This window comes from Taudactylus pleione, unplaced genomic scaffold (genome assembly GCF_031769625.1).
Source record: "Taudactylus pleione unplaced genomic scaffold, aTauple2 ptg000201l, whole genome shotgun sequence".
Lineage (NCBI taxonomy): Eukaryota > Metazoa > Chordata > Amphibia > Anura > Myobatrachidae > Taudactylus > Taudactylus pleione.
The window spans coordinates 11,674,761-11,688,098 of record NW_028284603.1 but is presented as its reverse complement, the minus strand read 5'-3'; positions in this window follow the sequence as shown (position 1 = coordinate 11,688,098).

The window sequence follows — 13,338 nt, the reverse complement described above, 5'->3', positions numbered from 1 at the left end:
AAATACTAGATAAACACATAAGTCACAAAAGAATAGAAAACTTTAAGCGCACTCACTTGATAATTAGAGCAAGGGAAGAAATGCATACAAGAAATAAAGTGCAACTAATCTGGCCCCAACAGAAATGTAATCCTGAGTTTATATCAGGAGGTTTATGTGAGTTTATTGGAATATACAACAGAGTTCATGTAGTGTGTGACAAGGTGAAGCCTGTTTGCTGGTGATTTACAAGCTGCATGAGCTGGTATAACTGTAATTTATAGAACACAGATGGTCGGGAGTGCCCCTGCTGACATCTAGCTGAATCAGAAACTAAGCCCAATGTGTCATCTGTTATGGGTACCCATGGTTCACATCCTAAAATTGCACATTGACATGCATTTTATTGCAACATGGAGCATTCAAAACAGCTTTAAAAAAAATCCTGAAATTACACTGTAACATTCTCAATGTGAGCTTATTAATATGCTCAGTCTCAATATTATTTATATAATTACTAGTAGTTTTTGGATTTTTTTTTCTTTCAATCAAATATCCTTAATGTGTTGACGGTGTTAATATACTTATTATGTAACTATGCAATACATTTGTATTATTTTGTATTTCACATATTTGCATAATTGTTATTTTTTTTACTATCCCTTTAACTTTTCTCTATGGATTGAATCCTTGCACTGCTATCGGGTAGTTGATTGGTTGAAGTGCAGTATATATTATATTTATTTAAAAATATATAATTTTTTTATAGTGATAATGTTTTACAACTATTCAAAAATGTAAAACTGGGTAAACCGTAAAACCTTTTAAACTATGTTTATAAAAGAATCAGCAATTTATATAAGAATGTTTATAAAGCTATAATGAATCACAATGACAAATATAGAAATACTCACTATATTATATCAGGGTAACAACACCCCCTAGTTAAAGAAATCATATTCTTGTTTACAATTATAGGTCAATAATTAAATAATACAGTAAAACAAGTAACCAATACATACTACAAATGTAGTGTTAAAGTGAATAAAATCTGCATTTTCCAATAGAGTCAAACTGCTTTGATAAAGCTATACTTGATCTTCATTTGTAATCAGTTTGAAGAGCCACCACCACCAGTAGAGAGAGGGAGAGTGCAGATAGGGTGTGTAGCATGGACAAAGCTCTCAGGCCTCAACACTGGCAAATCATCGTGAACCAGACCAGCCAGATGGGACTCCAGCCCCATATAATAATAATAATAATAATTATTATTATTATTATTATTATTATTATTATTACTATTATTATGTTATTGATATTGCACTTCTCTCTCAATAGCAATAGTGCCTTAAATTTGTATTTAACAAATATAAGAAATTAAATAAGCTTACCAGAAAAGAGAACCAAGCATTTGGGTTTGGTTTTTTTTAGGACTTAAAGGGACATTAAGGAAATGTGTGTGTAAGTTCTTGATTCTGACTATGTTCCTCAGATGAAATAATGAGGATTTGGTTGATACATGATATTTTAGACATCAAGCCATGATCCAGGACAACACCAAGATTTCACCCAGTGGTAGCATGGGACATAATATTGAACCTTGTGGAACACTACATGGCAGTGGCACTGGTGATGATGAGTATACTCCAAAAGAAACAGTCCAGTCCACAGAAATGTTTCAAGCACTCGATTAGAATTCCATGGTCCCATTTGAATTACATTAAAAGCGGGGCGAAGCTTCTGTATGGACCAATAGCTTTCTAGGTCTCTTAGGATGTCTGCCCCCCAGAATTGGCAGAAATTAGGCCCAAGACTACCTCATGGTAAGTCCATGCGCTTTTTTGGCATGCCGTGTCACTGATATTTCAGGCAATATCAGTGAGAAAGGACTTTAAGAAAACCAACTAACCACAAATAAAGAAAGATACAAAAGCCATAGCAACGATATGTAGATAGAAAAGATAATAATAGTAAATAAAAAATAACACAGGGACATATATATTGTGCCTTAACAAAAGTGTGCTATAGGTTCTATATTACAAATCTTGACAGGTTAATTAAACAACACTGAATTTAAATGAAAATAATTCAACCCCAGCTCAATAACTATTACACTTAGATAGGGAATTGTACAATTTACCAAATTATAAAAATATGGAAGAGTAGTCCTAGCCAACTGAGGCTTATTTGGCTTAGCTTTCACCACATATTCGTGAATAAACATAATTTTCAACACTAGCAGATGGTATCTCTATTAATAAATATAAAAATATAGATGCTCATGAGTGAATAAAAACACATTTATGTATTTATTTGGTGGTGCTGTTGCTGTTATCTATGAATACTGATATTATAGAGGCATGTAAGTGAATCCTGACAGCAGCATGAATGCAATCCTTTGGGGGTACTGTTACATTTTGAACAACATTTTCACCTTGTGCAAAAAACATCGCTACACTTTTCTTTTACTGGCTTTCTGTCCTTAAAATGTAATCAAAGTATTTTGCTTTATCATTAAATTGTTATGCAGGTTTACAGAATCACATGATTATGGCATAAGGATAAACTGGAATATCCATTTTATTGACTATCCTGATGAAGACCATACTGTCCAAAACATTGGTTTCATACATAAACTATTTTATTGAGTCATTTTATTAATAATAAGGAGACACTTATAAACAACCATTCTCAAAGAACTTCTTTTTAATGAATAGCTTAACTTTTCTTAGTGCTGCCATCAATTTTATGTTCCGTACCAGCCTTTGACACATCTGCTTAAAATCTATCACACTCGTCGCTAGCCAGGTTAAAATAAAATACTTCAATAAAAAAAATGCTCAGATTTTATTGCCTGGAATCTCACTTTTATTGGTTTCATCTTTATATATTTTTTTAAAATGTACATTAATTAACAATTTAATAACTGGTGACCACAGACTATGCCTATTTCATAGACCCTGCTGAAATTCTTAGACTATGTATATGGATTTATATGCCCATGGACCTAAGTTATAGCACTGTTTCGTATGTCAGCAAATATAAGCCGTTGTCTTATCGAGGAGGAAGGGTAAAGAAGAAAACCAGGAGGAGAACTGTAATGGAAATAAAATTGACAACCTCTCAAAACTCAGGTGGCACTTTCTCTTGCCAGTTAATTACACTTTTAATTACACAGCTTCTTGTGACTCCTTGATACCTAATAAACCAGACTCTGTGGGGCGGCAGAGTTGAGTTTTACTTGAAATGCAGGTGTAAGACTCAGCGTGATGCATAAATCAGCTTCTTAAATGTGTTCCTAAAGTTAAATTCAAGCTTTTTCTTCCTGTCTGATATTGTTGGCTCACTACACCTTGATTGGGAAATGTACCTGCGGTCTACTATTATAAACAATTTGGAAAATTGTCAGCAAAAACAATATTAAAAGCTCCTTATTGAATTATATTCGATTATGAGTTTTATGAAAATAGAATTTTCATAAACTCTTAGTGTATTGATGCACGGAAAACTTTGCAAAGGAATGACGGGGACATTTTTACTAGTATATTAGAAACTCAGATGAAAGACGATCTACACAGTTGACTAAAGGAGCATATCCACTACACGAGAGTGGAACGACTGTATGATTACAACATTGTAATTGTGCAATCGTTCTCCATCCTTTACAGTGGATAATGTGCCTACACTGAACGATATGTCATTCAGTGCAGGCACCCTCCCTCATCCCCAAACATGCACAAGCTGTCGTTATCGGCAGGTTGGCCTGCATGTTCAGGCAATGATTGATGTTGAAATCGACCAGGTGGAGCGTGCATCGCTGGTCGTTTTTGACATTTGAATGCATGATTTATGAACGATTAATGAGCATTTGAACTATAACGATATCGTAATCGTTCAATCGCTCATTTTAATCATCTAGTGGATACGCACCTTAAGGATTGAATATCTAATGAATAATTATGTTTTTTCTACAAATTATCCTTCAATTTAAATAATATGTGAGTAGAGTGCATCTAAGGTCTGTCCCATTATCAAAATGCATGTGCAGTTTCAAGTCGGGTGCGCATCGCCCCTCCAATGGCTCCTACTGTTAAGGAGATGGAACAGACCCTAGCAGGAGAGAAGGAGGAACCACTAGTAGGTATGTATGCAACCACGGGAAAGTGGGGGCATGTAAAAGTTGTGAGGGGAGAGCGGCGAGTAGAGTGGAACAATGCGGTGGGACAGGGCAGAAGAGCGTACAGAGAGGGGACAGGGTCATACAGAGCAGAGGTTGGGATGGAGCAGAGCAGCAGACACAGGGGGCAAGAAAGAGTGTAGGGTGGAGCAGTGATTGGGTGGAGCTAGATCGGGACATGATGGGTTGCCGGGTCACATTACAAGTACTTACATAAACAGCTGTGAATATGATCCTCATCTTTTTCAGTTGAACAGCACTAGTCAGCAAAGATAATATTATATCCTATCACAATAGCATCCATGGTAAAATATACCCCATCCATGCCAGAGAGTGACAAAGACAAGTGACTTCTCTTTTGTTCACACACTGTTAGGTACATATAGGCAATAAAGTAGAATCCGATATGCTGAAATCAGCATGATTTTGGAACTGCTAAAGGTTGGTTTTGCTTTCAAACAAATTGCCACTTTAAATTTAGTGGCTGTATCGCTAAAATCTCACAGGTTCCTGCAAATAGGAACCGATTACTAAATATCATTTAGAAAGGATACATTGAACATGGGATGTAATTACCATCCTAGCGGTCAGTGCCGGCATTCAGAATTCCAGTGCAGAATCCCGGCAGCAGTCGGAATCCTGGTGCCAGAATCTGAACTGCCGGCATCCCAGCGGTAAGTATTAGGGTTAGGGGAAGGGTTAGGTTCAGGGTTAGGGCTTTGGGTGAGGCCCTAGTGGGAGGGTTAGGCTATGGGGGGGAGTTTCAGGGTTATGCTACAGGATGGGAGGGTTAGGGTTAGCATACTTACCTTCAGGCATCAGGATTCTGACTGTCGGGTTGCCGCTCTTGGTATTGACTGCCGGCATCCCGATCGCCGGGATCCATTACCCAACCCATTGAACATAATTTATGAGGTGCATGGCAAAGTCCTCTTTGATGACATCATGGGCCTCAGTTTGCTATGATCCACCTAGATTTCAAATTTTCCCAGATCACGGCTTAGTTTTGAGCAAGTGCAAAACAATATTTAAGCTTGTAGAGTGAGTTTATTAAAGGAGGAATGTCCTGCTTTTTACAGATGGCTACAAAGTAATTTTTCTCTTTCCAGTAGCAGGAAGGCGCACTTCTAGATGCACACTGAGCAATTTAAATGAGAGCTTTAAACACACTAAGGGGTCTATGTTCTAAGGCTTGGGGGTAAATTTACTAAGATTCGAGTTTGGTCAGGTTTTTTAGTTTTTAAACTTACTTTGCTTCACCAAAACTTGGGTGAGTTTTCCCTTATCAAACCCGCAAATTTACTAAGAAGTGAGTTTAGCTGAAAGTGAGTTTTTTGATAGTGAAGCAGATCGAGTTTTTTCTTCCAAATTGTGAGTTTAGAGGAGAGTTAAGAGGTGAGTTTAAGGAGAGTTTAGGTGAGATTACTCAACAGAGATTGCAGTGTTTTCTCTCTTCCAAGCAGCCTGCACATAGTGAGATATGTGTAAGCTGCGTGTGTGTTAAGACTTGTAAAAACAAAATGACATAAGGTCCCAACCCTAAAGCTTAACCAGCCCCAGACTTGCCAACCTGTCCTGGTACCTAAAAATACGGGGAACAAAACGAGTAGGGTTCCACTGTAAATTAGGTACCAGCACCAGGCTGCAGGGCCAGTCCTGGTTTTAATTATAGGGGACACTGTAACAAGACACTACAGCATATTGTTATAGTATCACTAATGACAGCTCCGAGATTGAGCTATCATTAGTGCTGGGGCACCAGCCAATCAGCGGCGGCTTCAATTAGTGGTCGCTCATTGGCTGGGACCCACGTGGAGGAGCTGCTCATTGGCTAAGCCCACATGGTCCCAGCCAATGAGTGGCCACTAATGGAAGCTGCCACTGATTGGCTGGCACCCCAGCAATAATGATAGCTCAATAGCGATACTGTAACAATATGCTGTAGCATCTTGTTACAGTGTCTCCTGGGCCCTCTTTGGAATACTGTGGAGAACATCATGGGACAGAAGGTGAGTATTGGATCTTTTTTCAGGTAGAACCATTGGATACTTTACTCTGAGAAGGGGACGTGAACATCTGCGAGCAGGGAAGTATGTGTGTGTATGTATGTAAGTAATAAATCTTTATTTTCACGGTGTGTGTTGTGTTTTTTTAAACATTTCTTTACAGGTGATCTACAGGTACCAGTGGCCCCTTAATGCCCTGCATGCTGGTACTTGTGGTTCTCCAAGTACCAGCATGTGGGGGAGGCTTGCTGGGACCTGCAGTTGTACTGTGTAGACAATGTTGTTAATTCAATTTTTAACACTACAATTACACTATCAACCCGCCACCCACCGCCCAGGGGTGGTGGGGATAGCCCTGGGCTATCAGCCTAGGCCAGGGGTGTCCTGGAGAGGGAGTCCCCTTTATTGTTGGGGTCACCAACTCCCCAGGGAACCCTGGGCTGACTAGCGGTCAGGGTTGATGCTGAGGTTGGGGGGCCTGGTGAAAGGGCACCCCTGGATGTGGCATCAGCCCCCCTATAGGAATGGTCCAGTGCTGGTTTTAATTTTAGGGGTACCCCTACGCAAATTTTTGACCCCTATAATTAAAACCAGGACTGGCCCTGCAGCCTGGTGCTGGTACCTAATTTACGGTGGAACCCTACTCGTTTTGTTCCCCGTAATTTTAGGTACCAGGACAGGCTGGCAAGTCCGGGGCTGGTTAGTCTTTTGGGGTGAGACCTCACGTATTTTTTTTTAAATAATTAACACTACTTAAACAAGTTAAAAGCAAAAAAAAAACACACAAATCAATGATTTTTGTATGTTTCACCCAAACTCGCAGCTCAGGAGGTGAGTGTTTAAAACTTCTATTTCACAGTGAGTTTGCCACAATCTCACACTAGATTGGAAACTCGGATCTTAGTAAATTTGCGAGTTGCATCTTTTTTTATCTAAAGTACTTCCTATTTTGGCCGATGGTGAGTTTTTCGAGTTTGCAAACTTACAACAGTTTTAACAGTGAAGAAAGAGAACTCACTTCAAACTCACTCGAGTTTGTCTTTAGTAAATTTGCGAGATGAAAAAAATTCCTAAACTCACGTGAGTTTGCAAATTCACACAAACTAACACAAACTTGACCCTTAGTAAATTTACCCCTTGGAGCGAGATAAAGTGAATGGAGAGAAAGTACAACCAATCAGCTCCTAACTGTCTTTTTTCAGCCTGTAAAGTGACACTATTATTTCCATCCACTTTATCTCTCTCCAATGCTTAGTACATAGGCCCCATAAACTCACTAAAATGTGACCAAAACCGAGCAGTATTATGGGGGAAAAAGGGAACAGATTAATTTGATGAAAGGCTTAGTACTAATTCAGTAGGAGGACGGAGATTGATATCTTCAGTTTTGCATGTGTGCCTTGTCAGACTGTTATTAGCCTCCCACAAACCTAATTCCACTTCTGCTTTGCAAAGATTATTATTATCCTTTATATGGCGCCACAAGGATTCCGCAGCGCCTTGCAAAGTATCTAAACAAATGAATACACAGTAAACAGTTATTAACTTTACAAAACAAAGCAGGACAAGGACACAGTTTGCCGCATTAGTGATCGCAACACCTAAATAAGCAGCAGGGCATCAGCAACCAAGTTTTAGGTGCCATTGTGCGGAGTTAGGATGTAATGAGTAATATAGGGGGTATATTTACTAAAGTGAGGGTTTTTAGAAGTGGAGATGTTGCCCATAGCAACCAATCAGATTCTACTTAACATTTATCTGGCTCCTTTTAGAAGACAAAAGCTAAAATCTAATTGGTTACTATGGGCAACATCTCTACTTCTAAAAACCCTCACTTTAGTAAATATACCCCTAAGAGTATAATATAGTATAAGTAAAGATAGTTGAAGCAGTGAGGGAAGGGGGCCCTGTTTGTGATAACTTTTATTCTAAAGGGGAGGGGCAGGCAGACAGGGGTGATACAGATGGGGTAGATAGCGAGGAAGGAGCATGGAGCAGTGGGTTAATATGAGAGCTGGAAAGCTTTGATGAAGAAGTGGGTCTCGAGAGTCCGTTATTTAGTTAGTAGAGAGGTGGAGAGTTTAATAAAGAGAGGGAGAGAATATCAAAGGTGGGGAGCAGCACGGGCAAAATTTGGAGATGTAAAAGGAAGTAATTAGTTGGCAGGAGAGGTAGCATGCATTAGTTAAACGAAGTGGGTGGGCGTAAGTGTGATGTGAGATAAAGTCAGAGATGTAAATGGGAAAGGATTGGATGAGAGCTTTGTAAGTGAGTTGTGAGAAGCTTAAATTGGGTTCAGTTTCCAAATATTACAAAGTAGGTCTGCCTACAGAGGCAAACCCAGTACACTTTGCAGTATGAACTTAGTGTTCTTCATATATTAGGTTGACTTCTTTTGAACAATGCTTGCAGCTTCGTTGCTTCATTTCAGTCTTCCTGTAGTCAGACATTACTGTAGTCACTACACACCCATCATCAGCCGTGCTCTATCCCCACGTCCTTTAATAAACTTGTAGCAGAAGCGTTTCGCAGGACACAGCTGTGTGACAGGTGGATGGCTTCTCTTTCTACAGAATGCAAAAGGCACAATTTTTTAAATTGATAAAATACAATTGCTAAATGATTTAATGTTGTCACAAAGACAATTTGTGTGTTACACCGAATAATGCATCCTCTACTGTTAAATATAAGCAACACCCTATTTCACTTTGTAAATCACTGTTCTATTTCATTGTTTTGTAGAAAATGTAAGTGTATGTTTTTAAATTTGGAACAAAAATGGGCAGTCATTTGTTTCCTTTGGGAAAGTGGGAATAGTATGGTATGGGTTTGGAAATAGTATAGTATGGGTTTGGGAATCGTATGGTATAGGTTTGGGAATAGTATGGTATGGGTTTGGGAATAATATGGTATGGGTTTGGGAATCATATGGTACGGGTTTGGGAATAGTATGGTATGGGTTTGGGAATAATATGGTATGGGTTTGGGAATAGTGTGGTATTAGTTTGGGAATAGTATGGTATGGGTTTGGGAATAGTATAATATAGGTTTGGGAATAGTATGGTATGGGTTTGGAAATAATATGGTATGGGTTTGGTTATAGTTGGTATAGGTTTAGGAAAACTATGGTATGGGTTTGAGAATAATATGTTATGGGTTTGGGAATAAATGGTATGGGTTTGGGAATAATATAGTATGGGTTTGGGAATAGTATGGTAAGGGTCTGGGAATAATATAGTATGGGTTTGGGAATAATATGGTAAGGGTTTGGGAATATTATGGTATGGGTTTGGGAATAGTATGGTATGGGTTTGGGAATAGTATGGTATGGGTTTGGGAATACTATGGAATGGGTTTGGGAATCATATGGTATGGGCTTGGGAATAATATGGTATAGGTTTGGGAATCGTATGGTATGGGTTTGGGAATAGTATGGTATGGGTTTGGGAATAATATGGTATGGGTTTGGGAATAATATGGAATGGCTTTGGGAATCGTATGGTATTGGTTTGGGAATAGTATGGTATGGGTTTGGGAGTAATATAGTATAGGTTTGGGAATAATATAGTATGGATTTGGGAATAGTGTGGTATTAGTTTGGGAATAGTATGGTATAGGTTTGGGAACAGTATAGTATAGGTTTGGGAATAGTATGGTATGTGTTTGGCAATAGTATGGTATGAGTTTGGGAATAGTATGGTATGGGTTTGGTTATAGTTGGTATAGGTTTAGGAAAACTATGGGTTTGGGAATAAATGGTATGGGTTTGGGAATAGTATGTTATGGGTTTGGGAATAATATAGAATGGGATTGGGAATAATATGGTATAGGTCTGGTAATAATAGGGAATGGCTTTGGGAATAGTATGGTATGGGTTTGGGAATAGTATGGTATGGGTTTGGGAATAGTATGGTACAGATTGTGTTTGGGAATAGTATGGTATCTGCTTGGGAACAGTAGGTATGTGTTTGGGAATAGTATGGTATGGGTTTGGGAATAGTATGGTATGTGTTTGGAAATAGTATGGTATAGTTTTGGGAATAGTATGGTCTGGATTTGGGAATAGTGTGGTATTAGTTTGGGAATAGTATGGTATGGGTTTGGGAATAGTATAATATAGGTTTGGGAATAGTATGGTATGGGTCTGGGAATAATATAGTATGGGTTTGGGAATAATATGGTAAGAGTTTGGGAATATTATGGTATGGGTTTGGGAATAGTATGGTATGGGTTTGGGAATAGTATGGAATGGGTATGGGAATACTATGGAATGGGTTTGGGAATCGTATGGTATGGGCTTAGGAATAATATGGTATAGGTTTGGGAATCGTATGGTATGGGTTTGGGAATAGTATGGTATGGGTTTGGGAATAATATGGTATGGGTTTGGGAATAATATGGAATGGCTTTGGGAATCGTATGGTATTGGTTTGGGAATAGTATGTTTTAGGTTTGGGAATAGTATGGCCAGGGTTTGGGTTTGGGAATAGTATGGTACAGGCTTGGGAATAGTATGGTATGGGTTTGGGAATAGTATGGCATGGGTTTGGGAATAGTAATGTATGGGTTACTTTATACAGGTTTAACAAGTGAATGCTGGACAAAATCGTTATTTGTTCATATGTGGCAATGGTTTCTCTATTTATAAATGTCCCAATATGTCTTCTAGAATCAGTAAATTAATAAACAAGAACATGTTCTTCATATACAAATAAAATAAGACCTAAAATAACATTGAAAAGTACCGAGGGAAATATGCAGAATGTGCTTCTAATTTTTTTTTTTATTATTAATTAATATATTAGACAACTTTAGCTGAAATGTTATTGTCTTATTACGATTATTATTAACAATTATATATTATGTGCCAACCTATTCTACATCTCTTTACTACTTGAAACAAACACAGTAATAAACAATACTTAGGGCCTAATTCAGAGATGGACGCAATGGGCATGTTTACGCAGTTGAGTGATTATCGGTGGTCTCAGTCGCATTCCACAAGTATCAAGTGTCATTACCTATGTCGCTCACAGTAAGGATATACTTGCAAAGTGATTGACAGGCAGGGACCATTTGTGGGCGGCAACGGAGAGGTGGTTACTCAAATGCAGGTGTATTGCAACCATTTGTTTGCCACAGTGATCCCATATCCAGTAAATATGGCTCTGGCATCACAATTCCCGTGGCCATTCTGGGCATCATAGGGTTACTCAGAAGGCTGATTATCGAAAGATTGGTGACTGATGCTGCATCTTTGTTTGGAGTCGCTTGAATTTGTGTGTCTCAATACAAATCTTTGGTGCTGCGACATTTGCACATTTTCGCACAAATTTGCAGTGGGAGCATTAGCATACATTTCTACATCAGGCCCTGAGTATTAATACACAGACAAAGAGGCTAATCATCTGTAGGAGAATAAAATAATAAATACATGAGGTTTGCATATTAATATACTATTACATGCATTATTTACAGGAGCAGGTAATAGTGATAAGCATTCCATTTAGAGATGTGCGGTTTGGTTCTCCTGAAATACTAATCCACCTGAATTTCGTGAATCCGAACAGATCCGAGACTTGGTTCTGATCTCCTAGGCGATCCTGGCAGATCCAAGTTGTGGTTCTGATCTTCCTATGGTTCAGAATTCAGATTTTAAATCCAATTTTCGAGTTTTCGTTTGCAAAAATTGCATGATATTAGATATTTTTAAAAACTTTTGAACAATTTTTTATTAAAAAATTAGGGATGTGCGCCGACCCCCGTGTTTTGGTTTTGGATCTGTATCTCCTCATGTTTTGAGTCTGGATTTGGTTTTGCCAAAACCGCCCTTCATGTTTTGGTTTTGGATCTTTATTGTTTCTAAAAAAAATCATAAAAACAACTAAAACCACATAATTTGGGCCTGTTTTTGTTCCTACAGTATTATTAACCTCAATAACATTTATTTCCAGTCATTTCCAGTCGATTTTGACTACCTCACAGCTCACAATATTGATTTCATCTAGTTAAGGGCCAAAAGGTTGCATCCAGCTAGCTGGCTGACTAAGCTAAGCAACAGCAGTGGGCAGCACTAACATGTGGCAGTTTAATAAACTATACGACACCTAGGAAGTTTAAAAACCAAGAATGTTTTCCTTAACTAGGTCAGAGGCCCGATAGAGTTGGAATATGTTTAAGGACTGGAGACAGGGAAAGGACGGAAGGATTGATTAGTTTTTAATGAATTTATTTTAATGTTTTGATTCTTAAAAAAATGTATAAGGGAAGATCAATCTAGGATAAAGTTCTTCAGTTCCTAAACGACATCTTTGATCTTGGGACGGTTTTTTAATTTTTATACATCTAATAGAAATGAGGTGGCCTTGCTTATGGAGGTGCTGCTAGCACATACTGCAAACAGACGTTTACTTTGTACTCAGGGAGGTTGTTAGGGATAATGGGACCAAGACGTGCTTGGGATAATGGGACCAAGATTTTTTTTAACATTTTTGTGGATTGATGATATTCATTTTATTTAACTTTTTTTTACACTGAGGAAGAGCACCCCTGAACGAGGCAGCAGCCCCTTTATGAACAACACTGACAGCACCCCTTCTTTATGGACAACAAAGCACCCCTACCGAGTGCGGACAGACCTCATGCAGTGCAGAGTCACAAATATGTGGACGATATACTGCGATCTGGCCGGCAGTGTCACCAAACAATAATAGCACAGCTAAGTTGCTTATGCACACAAAGACGAAAAATATATTTTTATTTTTTATTTTTTGTGGATTGATAATTTTATTTCACTTTTATTTTTTTTACACTGGGGAAGAGCACCCCTGAACGAGGCAGCAGCCCCTTGATGAACAACACAGACAGCACCCCTTTTTTATGGACAACAAAGCACCCCTGCTGAGTGCAGACAGACCACCTGCAGTGCAGAGTCACAAATACGTGGATGATAAACTGCGGTCTGGCCGGCAGTGTCACCAAACAATAATAGCGCAGCTAAGTTATTAACGCACACACACAAAAAAAACTACTTTTATTTTTTATACACTGGGGAAGAGCACCCCTGATTGACAGAGCACCCCCCTGGACAACACCACCCCTTTATGAACTGCAGCCCTAGCCCATTGATGGACAGGACAACAACATGGAAGCAGCCCTTATGTATAACACAGTAGC